Raw genomic sequence first — 19714 nt, 5'->3', positions numbered from 1 at the left:
CCAGTATGAAACCGGAGAGCTTGTTCCGTCCCACAACTATATTTGTGCTCTACTGTGTCCCTAGCACTGGGTTTTGCACAGAGGTCCCAATTGTGAACAAGTTAAATTCAGTCCTACCCGCACAGAAAATTTCATTCTACTAAATCAAAAACAGGCAATTACAACACATTAACAGTTTCCCCCAGATCCAACAATAAAGCATTCCACACAATAAGAGAGAGCAACCCTTGTGAAATAGCAGGGCACAAGACAGTGAGTTGAGATTGATGGAGAAGTCAAAATGAAAAAGAGCCGGAAAACGGACTCCTCCCTGGTAGATGGGGTGTGGGGCTGTACTGGACACCCCAGGAGTCACCGGATTACTGAAAGGAAGCTAAAAATGGGATGAAGGGGATCTGAAAACAAATGGACGTCTTCCGAGAGATGGTCGACTAAGGATCGCTCAAACCTCTTATTTCTGGGATGTGTGAATGGAACATTATTATCTCAGGCATATCACAATTCAATTATGTTCCTCAACTTTAACATTTTCAGGTTATTCAGAAATCTTCCCATCACCCATGCAGTACCGTCAAACATTATTCCCTTGACTCCTCTCCAGTTTTATGTTCAGTTAAAAACTTCTTTTTTTCAAGTTTTATAAGATAGCCACAGTGAAAAAGAGTACTGAAGTTAGAATCAAAGCACCCTAGGTTGAAATCTTGGCTTTATCTGGTCCTAGTCCTGTGACCTTGGGAAAGTCAGCCTCCCTAAGCCTAAGTATAAAATGGATTTTTTGTGAGTTAAAAGGGTTTTGGGGAGTTAAATAAGATAACGAAAAAATTCCTAGCATCCTCAATAGGTTATCAGTAAATATTAGTTGAATTTGGGTGCATAATTCTCCCCAAATTTTAATAGTTTTCAAAATCTTCCTGAAACTATTCCATTAACCCTCTGTTATTTGGAAGTATTTGGAGGATTTAGTTGATAGATACTGTACTAAAGACATTCTTCTATTTAATCACAACACTCATAGTGGATCCCTGAAAGAATTCAACTTGTGTCCTTAAAAGATTTCTGTCTCAGGTTCATATTTGATAGCTCACGATAATTCTGTGACTAGACATCCTAAAAATAAAATCTTAGGAAAATCTGATTTAAATTTCAGGGTATTTCGTAAACTCCATCTTGTGGTCTAGAAAATCTGTGCTGTACCTTGAAAATGTCTACTTAGAACACCAGTGATACCAATAGTTGAGGGAAAAATAGTCACTGCTTGCAAGCCACTGACAAAATTGCAAGGATTTGGCTTTTATCCAGGCTGATTGGCTTTTACTTAGGAATCATTTGAATATTTTTATTACATTTCTTTCCTTACAGTCAGTGATTTCTAACAAAATCTAAGATTGTCCTAGATTTTACGGCTGAATATGACTTGGTATCTCTTACAATTAAGGAGATTTCAAAGACAATGTCTTCTGGTCTCTTCACACACAAGCCCTCACATGAGAAAAGCAGCTCAGGAGGGCTCACCATTTTATCAGTTAGGGATTGACTACATGGCTTAAACAACATAAGAGTTTATTCTCCCTTATAAAAAGAAATTCAAGGGTGTCGACTGAAAAAAACTGCACCACCTAATAGTTGAGAATTAGGTTTTATTTGGCGAACAAAACTGAGGACTTAAGCCTGGGACACAGCCTCTCAGACAGCTCTGAGGGACTGCTCCAAAGGCGTAGGGGAGGAGCCAGGATATAAGGAGGTTTTGCAACAAAGACCCGGGTAGATTTCTGTTAATTAAAGAAGCCATGGATCTCAAGTTAAGGAATATAGCGCTTTCTATGTATGGGAAGATGCAAGAGTCTGGGCTCACTGAAATCATTCCTTTGATATGCTCCTCTGGGGCCAGTATCCTCAGTATCCTCTGCTTTCTCATCCTGAGTCTCCTCAGGGTGTATCACTGGGGAGGGGGAGCGGGGGTGGAGGGCTGCAGTGACTGAGGGCTTGGCAGCGGCAGCCCATTTGTCTCCATCCTGAGTTCCCTCCAGGCTCACCGGCCAAGGTGTGTAGTGGCTTGATGGCTGCAACATCCTTTGTTTACTGATATGGCGGGCAGCGTTTTTTCATTGATGGGGGATGCAGTCAGACGGAAGCTATGAAGCCATGGTGGCTTAATGGGCATCGCAGACCCAGGATCTTCCTTTCTTCTCCATCATCCGTGTGATCTGTAATAGATGCTGGAATTCCAGCCATCACATCCATCTTGCAGACAGCCAGAAGAGGGGAAGGACCATAGGGGTGCATTCTCTCTGCGTGTTTCCTTCTAAAGAGCTATTCTAGAAGCCCCACTGAGCAATTACAAGGACGGCAGCAAACTGTAGTCTGCTTGCTCATTGAGATAGGCTCATTACCACCCTAGTAATAAAATCAGGATTTTATTACTAGGGATGAATATAGGCAGCTAGAAGCCCCTGTTGTACCCACAGTGCAAAGGGTCTGGTTCTCAGCCTAGAAGTGTTCACTTTGCTCACTGGGGGTCAGGTTGAAGCTCATAACAGATTGATTTGCCAACCAGAATACTGTTAATTTAGGATGAGAAATTCCTCGCTGGTTAGGTGTAGTGTAGAAAGTAGTTATGTTTCAGAAAATGTGATTTGATCAATAAGGAATTAAGCAGAGGGGGTTGGAATGCAGCATATGGTTGTGACAGAAGGTGATTAGGAATGAACCAGCCAAGCTGGACTGTTCTTGGTGTGTGGTCTGAACCCCTTCCTTTGGAGTTGTGTTAATGAATTCTTATTGCTCTTTTTTCCTAGTCTTCATACTCTGCTAACAAATCATTGCTTTAGTCAAGTTACAAGGCAAGGTTCTTTACTTTAGAGTGGAGCTGTCCAAAAGAACTTTATGTGACGAGGAAATGTTCTATATCTGCTCTGTCCAACACCGTAGCCACTAGGCCACAAGTGGCTATGTGCACTTGAACTGTGGCTAGTGTGACTATAGAGCTGAATGTTTATTTCTATTTCACTTTAATTAATTTAAATTTAGGTATCCGTGGCTAGTAACTTTACTGGGCAGCAGAGCTCTGTAATGTAAGCTCTACGAGGTGAGGGATGTCATTTTGTTAACTGCTGAACCCCAGGAACCAGAACAGGGCCTGACTTAATAATTATTGATCAATGAGTGGAAGAGATGACGTTTTCTTCATTTCTCTTAATTAGATTAAGTCTAATTCCAACTCAGTTGATTAATTGGATTTAGCATACTGTATATCCAAAACCTGGTATCACAGTGCTTTTCAAACTGAGAATTTAGTGAATAGTGACTAACTTTATTAAAAATGAAATAGGATAAAAAAGAACATAGACTCACATGTGGTAAAGATGAGTATTGTTTCATGAAACTTTTGTCTTAGATTTATACGTGTATATATGCACCGGATCTCAATGTAAGATGTATTTATTCATGTGGCTCTAGGCCCAAGAGGTTTGAAATCATTGATTTAGGCACATTTTCTCTTCAAATCTATTTCTTGGCAGCATCAAATGTTCACTTTTAGTGGAATGCGCCCCAAGATTCAGTGAACACTTATTTTTTGACTCTGTTGCCCTTTTGGACAAGGTTCTTGTGGCCTTATGTTCTGTGAGATTGTTTATGCTCAACAGGAGAATACCAAGGCCAGCTCCTAGCAACATCTAGGCCTAGCTCAGAGTACAGATTCCTATCCTCTTAAGTGAAACCAAGCAACATAACTAATGTAACTTCCATTGGTGTTTTTGATGAATGTAAAGTGATCACTAGAATCTAAGATGTTTTCAGATGTTTGAATATTTCTTTTAGCTTTGAAAAATAGGATGTTTTTCTGATTATAAAAATAATAATACACATTATAGAGTATTTATAAACCATAGAAGAAGCCACCGATAACTAGTATTGATGTCTTAATATTCTCAGTTTGTAGATTTATAAAAAGGGGGTGTGTGGGATCCTGCTGATGTTAAAGCAACTTCTCCATCATAAGACTTTAGGGCATTGGTCTGTTTTGTTTTAGGCTTGCTCTAAGAGAAGAGTTCTACGAACAAGCCAGTTCAAAGATCTCTTGGTTGGGGGACTTCCCTGGCGGTCCAGTGGTTAAGACTCTGCCCTTCCAATGCAGGGGGCACAGGTTCAATCCCTGGTCAGGGAACTAAGATCCCGCATGCTGTGCAGCGTGGCCAAAATATAAATAAACAAATAAAAGTTAAAATAAAAATTGTCCCACTTCAAAGATCTCTTCTTTGGGACTACTTTTAATTACTTTTAGACTGAATTTTTGAATATCTCTAGTAAAAGATTATTAGGCTAATCAGTGAGCTGGGTAGGTAACTCCAGCTTTCCCATTCTAAATCTCTCTTAGGTCTATCAGAAAATTGTTCAAGTATTTTTCATTTATTATGAATATTTTCCCATATCAGTAGCTCTTCATCTAAAATGCCATCTAAAATTATTATAAATATTCCAACTGATGAATGTACTATAATTTATTTTTAAAGTATACATCCAAAAATTGGGAAACACTGAGATGCACAAAAAATTTTTTTAAATATATATTCAGGTACCCACCAACCACAATAAATAACTGCTAACATTTTTTCATATTTGCTTAAAGTTTTTTTTTTTTTAATAAAAATATTACAGGGCTTCCCTGGTGGCACAGTGGTTAAGAATCCACCTGCCAATGCAGGGCACATGGGTTCAATCCCTTATCCGGGAAGATCCCACATGCCGCAGAGCAACTAAGCCCGTGTGCCACAACTACTGAGCCTGTGCTCTAGAGCCCGCAAGCCACAACTACTGAGCCCATGTGCCACAACTACTGAAGCCCGTGCTCCTAGAGCCCGTGCTCCACAACAAGAAAAGCCACCGCAATAAGAAGCCCGTGCACCGCAACGAAGAGTAGCCCCCGTTCTCCGCGACTAGAGAAAGCCTGCGCGCAGCAACGAAGAACTAACACAGCCAAAAATAAATTTTTAAAAAAGAATTACAGATAAAATTGAAGTCTACTTTATCCTCCTTTATCTCCTTCCAGAGGTCCATCCCCCCTCCCCACCAATACCCCCTTCAGGTAACCACATCATCCATATCCACATTCCAGTAAGAAAGGAATAAGCAGAAATCGGAGGGTCTACTCCTTCCCTTTGGGGCCTGACCCAGCAGTTGCACATATCACTCACTTCTTTTATCTTATTTCCAGAACCTAATCACAGAGCCCTCAGCTCCAAGGGTGGCTAGGAAATATATTCTTTATGCTGGTTGGAAAATGGATAGGGAGTCGGAAGAATGAGCAGTCTCAAACATGGCCATATTGGCACTTCCGTGTCCTGTGGCATACGGGAGGAGAAAGAGCACAGAATTAAGTCAGAGGAAAATTCAATGGCTATGAAATAGTGGCTGACTTTTCCCTCAGTTTCTCCATCTTGCGTCACAGAATTACCATTGGATGTATAAGTACTTTGTCATCATGAATGAATGAATGAATGAACAAATGAATAAACAAATAGTAGAGTTATTTCCATACTTACTGCTGTCTCCCTTCCAGATCACTAACTTGTTGGCCGGCTTACTCCTCTTTTCATTACATGACCTCTCCTTTCCTGGTGCATCTTGCCCGCCTGCCCATCCCTCCCCATAATAGTCATGGAATTCAGCACACAGTAGGAACCCAATACCATTTTAGAATATCAAAGAAAATTTAGGATTTTGAAATAAAGGGCCTGAAGGTAGTAAAATCTCATTATGAGAACAAAGCAAGTTACAGAGTAGTATAAATAGTACCGGTATCCCTTTTAGGAAAAGAATATATATCTCTTTGCATGTGTATAAAATTTTTCAGGTGTTACATATTAAAGTATTAATAGTGATTACTATAGGGATTGTGATTGGGGTTAATGTGGAGAAGAGTTCAAGTTTTATTTTTAATTTTATACCCAGTAGTACTCTTTGAATCTTTAACATGTATATGTGTTACTTTTATAATTAAATTAAAATATTATAGTGCAGTGCTTCCCAAACTTTGGGAGTTTATGTACCAATAACATTTCCAAGGGATTCCCTGGCGCTCCAGTGCCAGGACACGGCACTTTCTCTGCCATGGCCCGGGTTCAGTCCCTGGTCAGAGAACTAAGATCCCACAAGCTGCACAGCACAGCCAAAAAAAAAAAATTTCCAAGAAATTTGAGTCTCCATATAAGTTTGCCAATAAAGCCATTAAAAGTATAACCACGACTGTGGTCTACAATTGCCATTTCATGAATCAAAGGGCATAGTCTCTAAGTAATGGGTAATCCTCTAAATTGAATACACTTAATTCTGTGAAAAATTCATTACGTTGTCCTTATTTTTCTCATTTTTGCTTTGGATCTTTTAAAAAATTTTGTAGTTTGGGTTTCTTGGCATTTTTATACTTGGCACAGATATGACGAGGGATTTGCCCAAGGACAAACAGCCAGTGGATAGCAGAGGGGAGGGATCCAGCTTTATGGACTTCTGGCTCCCAATGAGGTCCTTCTGGTTGAATAAACAAATGAATAAATGCTTGAATATGGCTAGATACTCTGAATTCTAACACCAGAATTCAAGCTTTTTAGAATGAATTAACCCAACATTTGTATTAGGAGAAGGGCAGCAATGAAAAAAAAGTGAAAATCCAAAACAGGATGTTTTGGAGAGAGTATTTAACTGGTCTAATTCATATTTGAAATTTATCACATAGTTGAGACAAACAGGGAAGAAAACAATAGTAGACCTCTTCATTAAGCTGTCGGCAAGGCAACAGTAATTTTTCAAGGCTGCCTTAGCTGGGGTCACTGGAATGTTAACAATGAAAAGAAATTAATTTTTTCTTTAGAGCTCATAGGGCACACTAAGGCATAGTAATGTATAACTGCTTTTAGAGCAATTTAATGCTATTTGAAATATCAGATATGTAAAAATGTATTCAAAAGTCCAAGAACTAAAATTATAGAAATGTATATAGGAATATATATTATGTTAATATAATATAAATATATTTAAAATATGTAACCTGAAATATATATTATATAAAACTATAAATGTGTGTCATGTAAAATAGAAATATTGTAAAAATAAAATAAATATATCATGTATATTCCTAGACATAAATTATATATACAATATAAACATATTTATAGAAATATATATGACCATGAACATATAATTTTTTATTGGCCCATTTTTGTCCTACCCTATAGTGTATATCCTTTAGTATAGGTATAGAAGTTGACACCATTCTCAAAAGCTGTCCCAAAATGACGAGAATTAGATTTTAACAAGTAGTTCTATGTTGATGAGGAAATATACTTCCAAGTAGTCTTTCTCGTCACAATTCTGTGAAGGTGTCTAGGGGAAAACACACTGTGTTTTCCTTTACCCTTATATACAATACTTCGGACACCAGATGTGTCGGTTTTTTCCCATACCGACCAATTCTCCAACACCAGCAGGATGTCCTACGGTTCCGTTCAATTCTGACACTAACTACCTGGATCCCACAAGTTAAGGGCTCAGTACCACAAGACTCAGATGCACCCCCCTTCAGATGCCAGTTGCAAGTAGTAGGGCCCCAAGTTACCCACAGCTTCTGTGCAACTTGGCTACAAATTGGAGGTTCCCATGAACCGCTCCTTGGGTTCAGTCGTTGGCTAGAACAGCTCACAAAACCCAGAACAGTTTACTTACTCTTGCTGATTTATTTACTCTCAAGAAAGGTGTGAAACCTAATTGTCGTCTTTATGACTCTAGAGTGCAATGAAGCACATGGTAGCTGCTCAAGAAATTCTTCTGTGTGGTGATCATTTTGAAATGTATTGAAATATCAAACTACTATGTTGTGCACCAGAAACTCACATAGTGTTGTAGGTCAATTATACTTCAGCAAGCAAACAAACAAACTCATAGAAAAAGAGATCAGATTTGTGGTTACCAGAGCTGGGGGTTGGGGGTGGGGGGGAATTGGATGAAGGTGGTCAAAAGGTACAAACTTCCAGTTATAAGATAAATAGGGATGTAATGTACAGCAGGATTAATATAATGAACACTGCTGTATGTTATATATGAAAGTTAAGAGAGTAAGTCATAAGAGTTCTCATCACAAGGAAAAAATATCTTTTTTTAAATTTTATTTTCTATCGTATGACATAATGGATGTTCATTAAACTTACTGTGGCAATCATTTCATGAGGTCTGTGGGTCAAATCATTATGCCATACTCCTTAAACTTATACAGTGCTGTATGCCAATTATATCTCAATAAAATTGGAAGAAAACAAATTCTTCTGGGATGAATTAACACTTCAGCCAAGTAATTTCCACAATAACCATTACCAGTGCAGCACTCCAGTGTCTTTTTTTTGTTTGTTTTTTTTTTTATTTATTTATTTTATTTATGGCTGTGTTGGGTCTTCGTTTCTGTGCCAGGGCTTTCTCCAGCTGTGGCAAGCGGGGGCCACTCTTCATCGCGATGCGCGGGCCTCTCACTATCGCAGCCTCTCTCGTTGCGGAGCACAGGCTCCAGACGTGCAGGCTCAGTAATTGTGGCTCACGGGCCCAGTTGCTCCGCGGCATGTGGGATCTTCCCAGACCAGGGCTTGAACCCGTGTCCCCCGCATTGGCAGGCAGATTCTCAACCACTGTGCCACCAGGGAAGCCCTCCAGTATCTTTTTGAGGACATTATTAAAGACAGTGATACATATTTCAAAAAAAGATAATATATTGGAAAGCACTTTGCAAAAATGTGAAGTAACGTACAGGGAATTAAGGAATAATTAGTAGTAGTAGCAACTGCCTGATTATAGGACATCTCAGTCTTAGTTTCTGGCTGAAGTGGCCTTCAATTGGAAACCTGTGGTCATTTGTTAAACACTAGAGCCAGTGGCCTGTGAAACGGTGGTTCTCACCCTTGGCTGTACATTCGAATCACTTGGGGGACTTCCCTGGTGGCGCAGTGGTGAAGAATCTGCCTGCCAATGAAGGGGACACGAATTCGAGCCCTGGTCCTGGAAGATCCCACACACATGTCGTGGAGCAGCTAAGCCCATGCGCCACAACTACTGAGCCTGCGCTCTAGAGCCCGCGAGCCACAACTACTGAGCCCGAGTGCCACAACTACTGAAGCCCGTGCGCCTAGAGCCTGTGCTCTGCAACAAGAGAAGCCACCGCAATGAGAAGGCCATGCACCACAACGAAGAGTAGCCCCCGCTCACCGCAGCTAGAAAAAGCCTGGGCAGCAACAAAGACCCAACGCAGCCAAAAATAAATATAAATAAATAAATACATAAATAAATTAATTTAAAAAAAAAAGAATCACTTGGAAAACTTTTTAAAAATCCCGATGCCCAGGCCATTCTCCAGATCAATGAAATTAGGTTCTCTGTGAGTGGGACACAGGCATCAGAATTTTGTAAAGCTCTCCAGGTAATGCAGCCGAGGCTGAGAATCTCTGTCTTAAGGCATTTTAATAAGAGAGTTTTTCAAAATAATGGTCAAGAGAAGCAACTTGATATCTTTTCAAAGTACAAGTGCCTGATAAAGGAAGCCAGAAGGAGAAAACAGCTAAGTGGTTTTGGAGCTTGCTGTCTGCAGGCTGACAGAGTATGATCATCTTGACCCCTCAGAAGAGAATTGCTCAGTAGTCAAGTTTTGGAGGGTGAGCCAACCTTGGGAGGGCTGAATGATGAGAAAGAGATTGCTGAAAATGCCTCACTTAACTCTTTTTCTCTCTCGCTGAAAAAGAAGCTACTAACTAACTGTCTACACAGATTAAAGGTACAATTGGGCTGAGATTGTCACCTTCTCCACAGGGCTTCCAAAGGCCACCATGTTTAAAATTGTAATCTCTGATCTCCTCTTGGAAATCCCCATTCTTCTTTTCTCTCTAATTTTTCTCTGTAGCACTTATCAACAACCAACATACTATTTCTTTTAATTGGTTTTTATCTTCTGCCTGCCCTCAGGACACCAGAGCGATAGAGCTTGCCCTTTTTGCTCACGGATGTATCCCCAGTGCCTGGAACAGTGTAGACAGCCAGTCAATGATTGGTCAAAGAATGGATCTCAGATCAAGACTAATAATAGTAACTAATATAGGTTTAGTCTTATATTCCAGCGCAGCAACCCTATGAGGTAGTCACATTTGTGTAATCAGCTTTTCTGAATCCCTTTATGACCTGCAATTTAGGTTCTTGGCAGTGCCACCGACAAAAGATAAAGATGGAAGAACAGCAGCTAGTGGCTAGAGGAGGCTATTTGGATAAGTTAACCTAGAAAAGAGCTCTTCCCTTGAAGCAGGAAAAGTGCTCTAAGACATACTGTTCAGGGAAAAATGCAAGCGGCAGAAGAGCAGGACATGTGCAGCAGAATGCACATTTAACACACAGACGCACATAATATACCCAGCACATTGGTATAGATACGTGCATGTATTTGCAAAAGTGTAGATGACAGTCCAGGAGGATATGCAGCAAACTGATAACAGTGGCTAACTTTGGGAGGCATCGGGGTGGAGGAAAAGCATGGTTAAGGGGAGCTTTGGTGCTCATTGTGATGCTTGGATTGTAATGTATCACAAGGATGTTTTCACATATAATTTCACATTTAATTTCTAAAGCATTCTTTGTCTCCTAGATACCAAACATAATAATACATTTGTATTATTTATTTAAAGTATGGGGGAAATACTTATATTATTTATAGACAATGTATAACGAAAATGCATTACAGAAATAAGAAGCGTATGTACCTAGAAGAGCTAAGGGCTCTCTATTCCTGAATTGTGCAGCGGGAGGCAGTGCGTTTTCAGATCACTTAATAAGCATAGAGCGTGTGTGTGTGAGTGTGGGTGCGTGCGTATGTGCATGTGCTAGCCTGATTTTGATCCAAAAAATTGAACCATAAATTACTTTGCTAAAAAACAGCAACAAGGGGCTTCGCTGGTGGCGCAGTGGTTAAGAATCCGCCTGCCAATGCAGGAGACATGGGTTCGAGCCCTGCTCCAGGAAGATCCCACATGCCGCGGAGCAACTAAGTCCGTGCGCCACAACTCCTGAGCCCGCGTGCCACAACTACTGAAGCCTGCGCACCTAGAGCCCATGCTCCACAACAAGAGAAGCCACCGCAATAAGCCCATGCATCGCAACGAAGAGCAGCCCCCACTCGCCGCAACTAGAGAAAGCCCGTGCGCAGCAACGAAGACCCAACGCAGCCAAAAATAAATTAATTAATTAAAAAAAAAACAAAAAGCGGCAGCAAGTACTTATTAGGGAGCAGTGAGGGAGGGGTGGGTGGAGGCTTGTCAACACGCTGCAGGAGGAAGATAGCTTATCTCTGGCTTTCCGTTCTTTCAAGCCAAGAGCACACTGGCGTGGGAATTAGAGATAATATAACTTGGAGAGTAGATTCATTTCTTTTCCTTACACTTTGCCCTGCTTGAAAAATTACCAGTAGCAGCTTGTAGAGTTCTATGTAGCACACAGCATCTTTAAAAATGAATGAGGCAATAAGTGCAAACCGAAAATGAGAGCAAGACAGCAAGAGGAAGCCAGGGGTAAGGATGCTATCAAACCGAGTGTCAGTCATCAAGCCCTGCACAGTCATCAGAGGTGGCCTCAAAATTTGGTCAGGAGCTTTTAGCAACCAAAAACAGGATGGAGGGAGAATCTAATTAGTTATAAGATCCACCATCATTTTTAAAAATTAATTATTTATTTATCTTTTTTTGGGCTGTGTTGGGTCTTCCTTGCTGCTCACGGGCTTCCTCTAGTTGCGGCGAGCGGGGGCTACTCTTCGTTGCGGTGGTTTCTCTTGTTGTGGAGCATGGGCTCTAGGCGCGCTGGCTTCATTAGTTGTGGCACGTGGGCTCAGTAGTTGTGGCTCGTGGGCTCTAGAGCGCAGGCTCAGTAGTTGTGACGCACGGACTTAGTTGCTCCGTGGCACGTGGGATCTTCCCGGACCAGGGCTCGAGCCTGTGCCCCCTGCATTGGCAGGCAGATTCTTAACCACTGCGCCACCAGGGAAGTCCTTCCACCATTGTTTTTGTATTTAAAAAATCATTTTTTCTAGGAAAAACCTTTTTTTTTAAAGCGTCCAATAATGAGACACACAAGGCATTTCTCCCATGAGTCCTCATCAGTAAATATCCCTACAGTAAATCAGTACATGTAGTAATGGGTTATTCATATGGTTTTTGTTTGTTTGTTTGTTTGCCGCACCACGTGGCCTGCAGGATCCTAGCTCCCCAACCAGGGATCGAAACCGGCCCCGGCAGTGAAAGTGCGGAGTCCTAACCACTGGACCGCCAGGGAATTCCCTATGGCTTATTTCTTATAGCCTCCTTCAGTGCAGTCCTAATGTTCAAACTCAATTCAGCAGAAATAACTCTACTAGCAGGTGGAACAAGGGGATCCCGCCTCTCAGCTTTCTGAGGTCTGGACTCATTCAAAGATAAAATTATTGTATGATCTGGAATGGACAGACTATTCTTCAAGCAACTTACCACACGTATTGTTTCTGTAGCACATATGTCTGCTGGGATCCCCTGTCCCCAGGAAACCCAGTTAAGGTTGGCACGTACCCTCTGAGGAAATCCAAAACCCTCCCCAGGATTTCTGGCAATGTGTATATCCTCCTCATAGTCACTGGCAAAATGTAGGGGAGAAAAAGAGTGCAGGACCTCCCAGCACTGCAACTTCAGGCTGCGCTCTGGGGGTCTCTGTTGGTAAAATATCCTTAGCCACCCACTCCGACTTCCCTCATCCCCCAGCACAGACCAGTTCCTGGCCCTTCTCTCTTCTCCACCCCAATCCCCCACTTTCCCCATCAGAAGAAAACAGAGAGAGAGAGAGAGACAAATCCCTCTTGTTTTCTCAGACAGAGGCAGCTTAACCATGTCTTTCTCCTTCTTTCAACGTCTCTCACTTTTATTACAAGATGATTTGTTAAAGTCTTTTCCCAAAGGCAGTTCTTTTCCAAGAGGAAAAAAAAATTATTAGCATGCGAGCTTTTGGGGAGACTCAAATAGTATTAATTTTTTATTTGTTCATTCAGCACATGTATATGGAGCAATTACTCTGTGCATGGCAGGCAGCTACCTGCTCGATGGACCACATGAACAGGACAGAGTCCTTGCTCTGAAGGAAAAGGGGGGCAGACAGGAGATTAAACATGCAAGTTGTAATAGTGTCCTAAGCCTCACTGTAGGGGAAGGTCAGAATGCTGCTGACAGCATCTAACTCAGATAAAAGTCCATCAAAATAGCAACTGGAATTCCCTGGCGGTCCAGTGGTTAGGACTCTGTGCTTTCACTGCCGAGGGTGCGGGTTCAATCCCTGGTCACGGAACTAAGATCCCGCAAGCCGGGCTTCCCTGGTGGCACAGCGGTTAAGAATCTGCCTGCCAATGCAGGGGACACAAGTTCGAGCCCTGGTCCAGGAAGATCCCACATGCCACGGAGCAGCTAAGCCCACGCGCCACAACTACTGAGCCTGAGCTCTAGAGCCCATGAGCCTCAACTACTGAAGCCGGTGTGCCTAGAGCCCGTGCTCCGCAACAAGAGAAGCCACCGCAATGAGAAGCCCGCGCACCACAACAAAGAGTAGCCCCCGCTCACCGCAACTAGAGAAAGCCCGCGCGCAGCAATGAAGACCCAACTTAGCCAAAAATAAATAAATAAATAAACAAATATATTTTTAAAAAATCAATTCATTTCTTTAAAGAATATCAAAACTGTCTGAAGATAACACTCAAAGCAAAGTTTATAACTTTTAGACTACCTTTAATAACTGTCTTTAGCAGGGATCTAGAATTGCTAATATGTACCTATGTGACCATGTTGGGGTCTTTGAGGGGGCACAGTGATGATGCCCTTCTACCTCACTGGGGTTCAGCATCAATTAAGATATAAAATCAAGGCATCAGCAAGTGGAGACCAAAATGTCACCTTTATTGCTGACAAAGGCCCAGTTGGAGGTCAGAGATTGTATCTGTGGGAGAGAGACTTCCTAATACTTAAACCCAAAATGAGGCCAACTTGCCTATAAACCACATTACGTAGAGAAGAGTGGTAGGCCAGGTCCCAAGAGGAGAAAAAAGAGGAAGGGGTTGGACCACATATGTCCAGTGTATCCTTCCAAACTCACCAAGTGGATGAGAAGAGGGAGAGGCGGGGCAAGACGATTCCCACGGCAAACAGAGTATGCCTTTTGGTCCCTTCCAGCAGGGGTCCCCGAGCCCTGGGCAGCCGACCAGTACCCGTCCTCAGCCTGTTAGGAACGGGGCCGAGCAGCAGGAGGTCAGCAGAGGGTGAGCAAGCGAAGCTTCCTCTGCCGCTCCCCATCGATCCCCACCACTCGCATTACCACCTGAACCATCCCACCCCCCCCCCAGCCCCCCGTGGAAAAAGTGTCTTCCACCAAACCGGCCCCTGGTGCCAAAAAGGTTGGGGACCACTGCCTTACAGGATGTCTGTGCCATAGGGTAGCTAGGGTAGCTACTGCCATATCTCAAGACATTTGACTTGCCACTTTAATTTGAATTGGTTTGAATAAGAATGCACGTGGGATGAGAAGGGAGCTAGTTGGTACCCATCCCTGGGCCTGTGGTCAGGGAGGAGGCCTAGGGTGACTGTGCTACAAATGCTGGGAGTGGTCGGGGTGGGGGGATGGATATTTTTGTTCTTGGGGACAAATCTGCTCCAGGTGGCTATGAACCTACTCAGTGTGAGCCTGGGGTGACAGAGGTTGAAAACAAGCAGAGGTCAGCTTTTGAGATAGGGCATGGGTGGTCTTAGGTCAGATCTGTGATTCTTATCCTTTATTCTTTTGGACACCTGCTTGTGTTTTCAGTTGCTTAGAGACCTTTGCTTGGTTGTAGAAGGAATGCATCCTGTTCAGAGAACATAGATCCTTTCCTTGGTGCGCTTCGGGAAGTTATAACATGGTGATGGGAGCCTCACCCACAAGCTGTCATACAAATTCACATTTAATCCTTGCCCCATAGGCCCAGAGTCTGAAAGAAATTAGCCAGACCAAGAAAAACAAGGCTCTGCACCTATGAACATTTTAATTAACATTTTAAGCATGCTATGTGCCTACCACAGTGGCTCTCAAGGTGTGGTCCCCAAGATCTTTTCAGGAGTCTTATACACCAAAACTATTTTCATAATAATGCCAAGCTGTTATTTGCTTTTTTCATTCTCATGTTCTCACAATGTTCCATCGAGTTTTTCAGAGGCTACATGATGTGTGATATTGGAATAGATTTAATGCAAAAGCAGGTATGAACTCAGCTGTTAAAGGTATTTGAAAAAAAATGTAAAATAATGCCTCTTTTCTCACTAACTTCTGTTTTGGAAAATATAGTTATTATTCATAAAATGCTCTTTATCTTAACATGTAATGGGCTTATTATTGTTTTTTTTTTTAATTTTTTTTAAATTTATTTATTTATTTATTTATTTATGGCTGTGTTGGGTCTTCGTTTCTGTGCGAGGGCTTTCTCCAGTTGTGGCAAGTGGGGGCCACTCTTCATCGCGGTGCACGGGCCTCTCACTATCACGGCCTCTCTTGTTGCGGAGCACAGGCTCCAGACGCGCAGGCTCAGTAATTGTGGCTCACGGGCCCAGCTGCTCCGCGGCATGTGGGATCTTCCCAGACCAGGGCTCGAACCCGTGTGCCCTGCATTGGCAGGCGGATTCTTAACCACTGCGCCACCAGGGAAGCCCCTTATTATTGTTATTTTTAAAAAATATTCATTTATTTGGCTGTGCCGGGTCTTAGTTGCGGCATGCAGGATTTTTTTTAGTTGCAGCATGTGGAATCTTTTAGTTGCAGCATGTGGGCTCTTAGTTGTGGCACGTGGGGTCTAGTTCCCTGACCAGGGATGGAACCCGGCCCCCTGCATTGGGAGCGCGGAGTCTTTTTTTTTTTTTTTTTTTTTTTTTTTGATATAGAAGTACAGGGCTTCCCTGGTGGCGCAGTGGTTGAGAATCTGCCTGCTAATGCAGGGGACACGGGTTCGAGCCCTGGTCTGGGAAGATCCCACATGCCGCAGAGCAACTAGGCCCGTGAGCCACAACTACTGAGCCTGCGCGTCTGGAGCCTGTGCTCCGCAACAAGAGAGGCCACAATAGTGAGAGGCCCGCCCACCGCGATAAAGAGTGGCCCCCGCTTGCCGCAACTAGAGAAAGCCCTAGCACAGAAACAAAGACCCAACATAGCAATCAATCAATCAATAAATCTTTAAAAAAAAAAAAAAAAAAAGTACGGGCACACCTTGTTTTATTGCGCTTCACTTTTTTTTAATAATTCTTTTTTAATATTTATTTTTTGGCTGCGTTGGGTCTTAGTTGTGACACGCAGGATCTTTCGTAGTGCATGGGCTCTGTAGTTATGGCACACGGGCTTAGTTGCCCCACAGCTTATGGGGTCTTAGTTCCCCGACCAGAGATCAAACCCACACCCACTGCAGTGGAAGCGTGGAGTCTTAACCACTGGACCACCAGGGAAGTCCTGTTATTTTAATACTTTTATTTAATGTATTCTATTTAATGTATTTTATTTTAATGTATTTTATTTAATATATTTTATTTAAATACATATTTTAAAATTTCAACACCTAATATAGTAAATATCCAAAGATATAATCTGCATAAACAAAGGCATTCAGAGTCCTCAATACTTTTTTTAATCGAAGTATAGTTTATTTACAGTATCATATTACTTTCAGGTGTACAGCATAGTGATTCAGTATTTTTGCATATTATACTCCATTATAGACTATTACAAGATAATGACTATAATTCCCTGTGCTATACAGTATATTCTTGTTACTTATCTATTTTATACATACTAGTTTGTACCTGTTAATCCCATACCCCTAATTTGTCCCTCCCTCCTTCCCTCTCCCCTTTGGTAACCACAGTTTGTTTTCCTCAATAATTTTTAAAAGTGTAAAGAGTTAAATTCAATGCATACTGTATCTTGGAACAGAAAAAGCACATTAGTGGGAAAATTGATGAAATCCAAACAAAATCCATAGTTTAATTAATAGTATTGGATCAATTTAATTTCTTAGCTTTGGTAAATGTATTGTGGTTACATGAAATGTTAACATTAGGGAAAGTTGGGTGAAGGTTATATGGGAACTCTTTGTACTATCTTTCTATTCTTCTGTAAATCTAGAATTATTTCAAAGTAAAAAGTTTTTTTAAAAAAGTGTAAAAGGATCTGAAGACCAAAGAATTTGAGAACCACTTACTTACCATATGCCAAGCCCTGTGTTGGGATCTGGAAATATAAAACTAAATAGGGGGACTTCCCTGCTGGCACAGTGGTTAAGAATCCGCCTGCCAATGCAGGGGACAAGCGTTCGAGCCCAGGTCCGGGAAGATCCCACATGCTGTGGGGCAACTAAGCCCGTGTGCCACAACTACTGAACCTGTACTCTAGAGCCCGCGAGCCACACCTTACTGAGCCCACACGCCACGACTACTGAAGCCTGCGCGCCTAGAGCTCATGTTCCGCAACAAGAGAAGCCACCACAACGAAGAGTAGCCCCTGTACATGGCAGCATTTTTTTTCTAAGTGATATGTAAAATAATGATGCTTCTTATGATTGATGATGAAAGCCAGTATTAATCCAAAGTAAAAAAGGATATACTGTCGATAAATTACGTGGGGCAGGCAGGCTGAAGGAAGACCATCACCCGTTGAATGGAGAGCAGCGGGGGCCAGACTTACAGAGGAGATGAATCCCTTCAGCTTCCACTTCTGGGTTGCACCCTCCAGCTGCCTCCACCTCAAAGACTGTGCCCGGCTCAGGAACTGGGGCAGCCCTGCTAACGCTTTATCTGACTCTAGAAATAGTCTCACCTCCCAGGCTACCTTGGCTTAGGGCTGAAGAAATCTCTTCCCCTTTCCTGTGCAAGGCAAAGATTGACATTTTTCAAAAGTAACTTAACCAGAAAACAAAGGAAAAACAAATACAAAGAAAACACAGCAGCGTGGGAGCATGAATTTCCAAGCAGACTTGACAACTTTCTTACCCTCAGGGACGTAAGGTAGAGACACAGATTTGGTACAGCTAATAGAGATTCCTGGCACCTGCCCCTTCCCCTTGAACCTGTCAGGGAAGTAAGGGTGCAGAGCGGGCTGTCGGCTGAGGTGGATTTGGGTTGGCACTCGGACAGACGGACAGACGCGCTGGAATTCTGGGTCCTGCCCAAACCACGTGAGGTCCCCGACCGGCACTTTGCTGACCTGGGTCAAGGTGTCTACAGCCCGCCTTGTTCCTGAGGCCCTGGAAGCGGAGCCAGCTCCCCGGCTGGTCCCTCAGATTCCCGCCCCCCCCAACCCCCCGCAACCCCGGCTCCCAGCTCTGATTGTCCTCCTCTCCGCAGGATCCGCCTGTAACTTCTGAAAGGCCGGTTTTCACCCGTTGCCTCTTTTCCTGTGCTTCATTCACTTGCCTGAACAAAAGTGCCCTCGTGGTTTCTCCCTGTAGGCGTGGCTCTTGTCAACTAGAATCAGGGATAACCTTACTAGTAGTCACGTGGCCTGTGGTGGCTGCTCCCGCTCCTGGAACATCTCCAGGCAAGGTCAGCTCCGGGCAGGGTTAGCGCATACCTCCTGGGGCAGGCGGTGCGGCCTGACGGAAAGAAAATGGGTTTTGGAACCAGCCAGCTGTGTTTTCAGATCCTGGCTCAGCCGCTTACTAGTCACGTGACCCATGAAGCCTGTCTGAACTTTAGTTTCCTCACCAGTAAAATGAGGTGTGACTGGGCTTCCCCGGTGGCGCAGTGGTTAAGAATCCGCCTGCCAATGCAGGGGACACGGGTTCGAGCCCTGGTCCCGGAAGATTCCACATGCCGCGGAGCAGCTGGGCCCGTGAGCCACAATTACTGAGCCTGCGTGTCTGGAGCCTGTGCTCTGCGACAAGAGAGGCCGTGATAGTGAGAGGCCCGTGCACCGCGATGAAGAGTGGCCCCCACTTGCCACAACTGGAGAAAGCCCTCGCACAGCAACGAAGACCCAACACAGCCATAAATAAATAAATAAATAAATAAATTTTTAAAATGAGGTGTGACTTTCTGGGTGATTGTAAGGAATGAGTGCCGTCAAAGCAGGTGAAAGCGTCTACCTCACACCTAACTGGATGGCTATGCTATAATCAAAAAAAAAAGTGAAAATATGTTGGTGAAGACGTGGAGAAATTAGAACTCTTGTGCATTGCTGGTGAGAATGTAAAATGCTGCAGCCTCTGTAGAAATCAGCATGGTAGTTCCTCAAAAAATGAAGCATGGAATTACCATGTAATTCAGCAATTCCATTTCTGGATATATATCCAAAGGAACTGAAAGCAGGGGCTTGAACAGATATTTGTACATCAGTGTTCATTGCAGCATTATTCATCGTAGCCAAAAAGTGGAAACAACCCAAGTGCCCATTGACAGATGAATGGAGAAACAAAATGTGATACATACATTTAATGGAATATTATTTAGCTTTAAGAAGGAAGGACATTCTGACACAGGATAGATACAACATGGATAAAGCTTGAAACCATTATGCTAAGTGAAATAAACCGGTTCCAAAAGGATAAACTCTACATGATCCCACTTTTTTTAGGAACCTAGCAAATTCATAGAGACAGGAAGAAGAATAGAGGTCACCAGGTGCTGGGGGT

Source organism: Eschrichtius robustus, chromosome 18, assembly GCF_028021215.1.
Source record: "Eschrichtius robustus isolate mEscRob2 chromosome 18, mEscRob2.pri, whole genome shotgun sequence".
In the NCBI taxonomy this organism is placed as follows: Eukaryota; Metazoa; Chordata; class Mammalia; order Artiodactyla; family Eschrichtiidae; genus Eschrichtius; species Eschrichtius robustus.
This window is presented reverse-complemented; position numbering follows the sequence as displayed.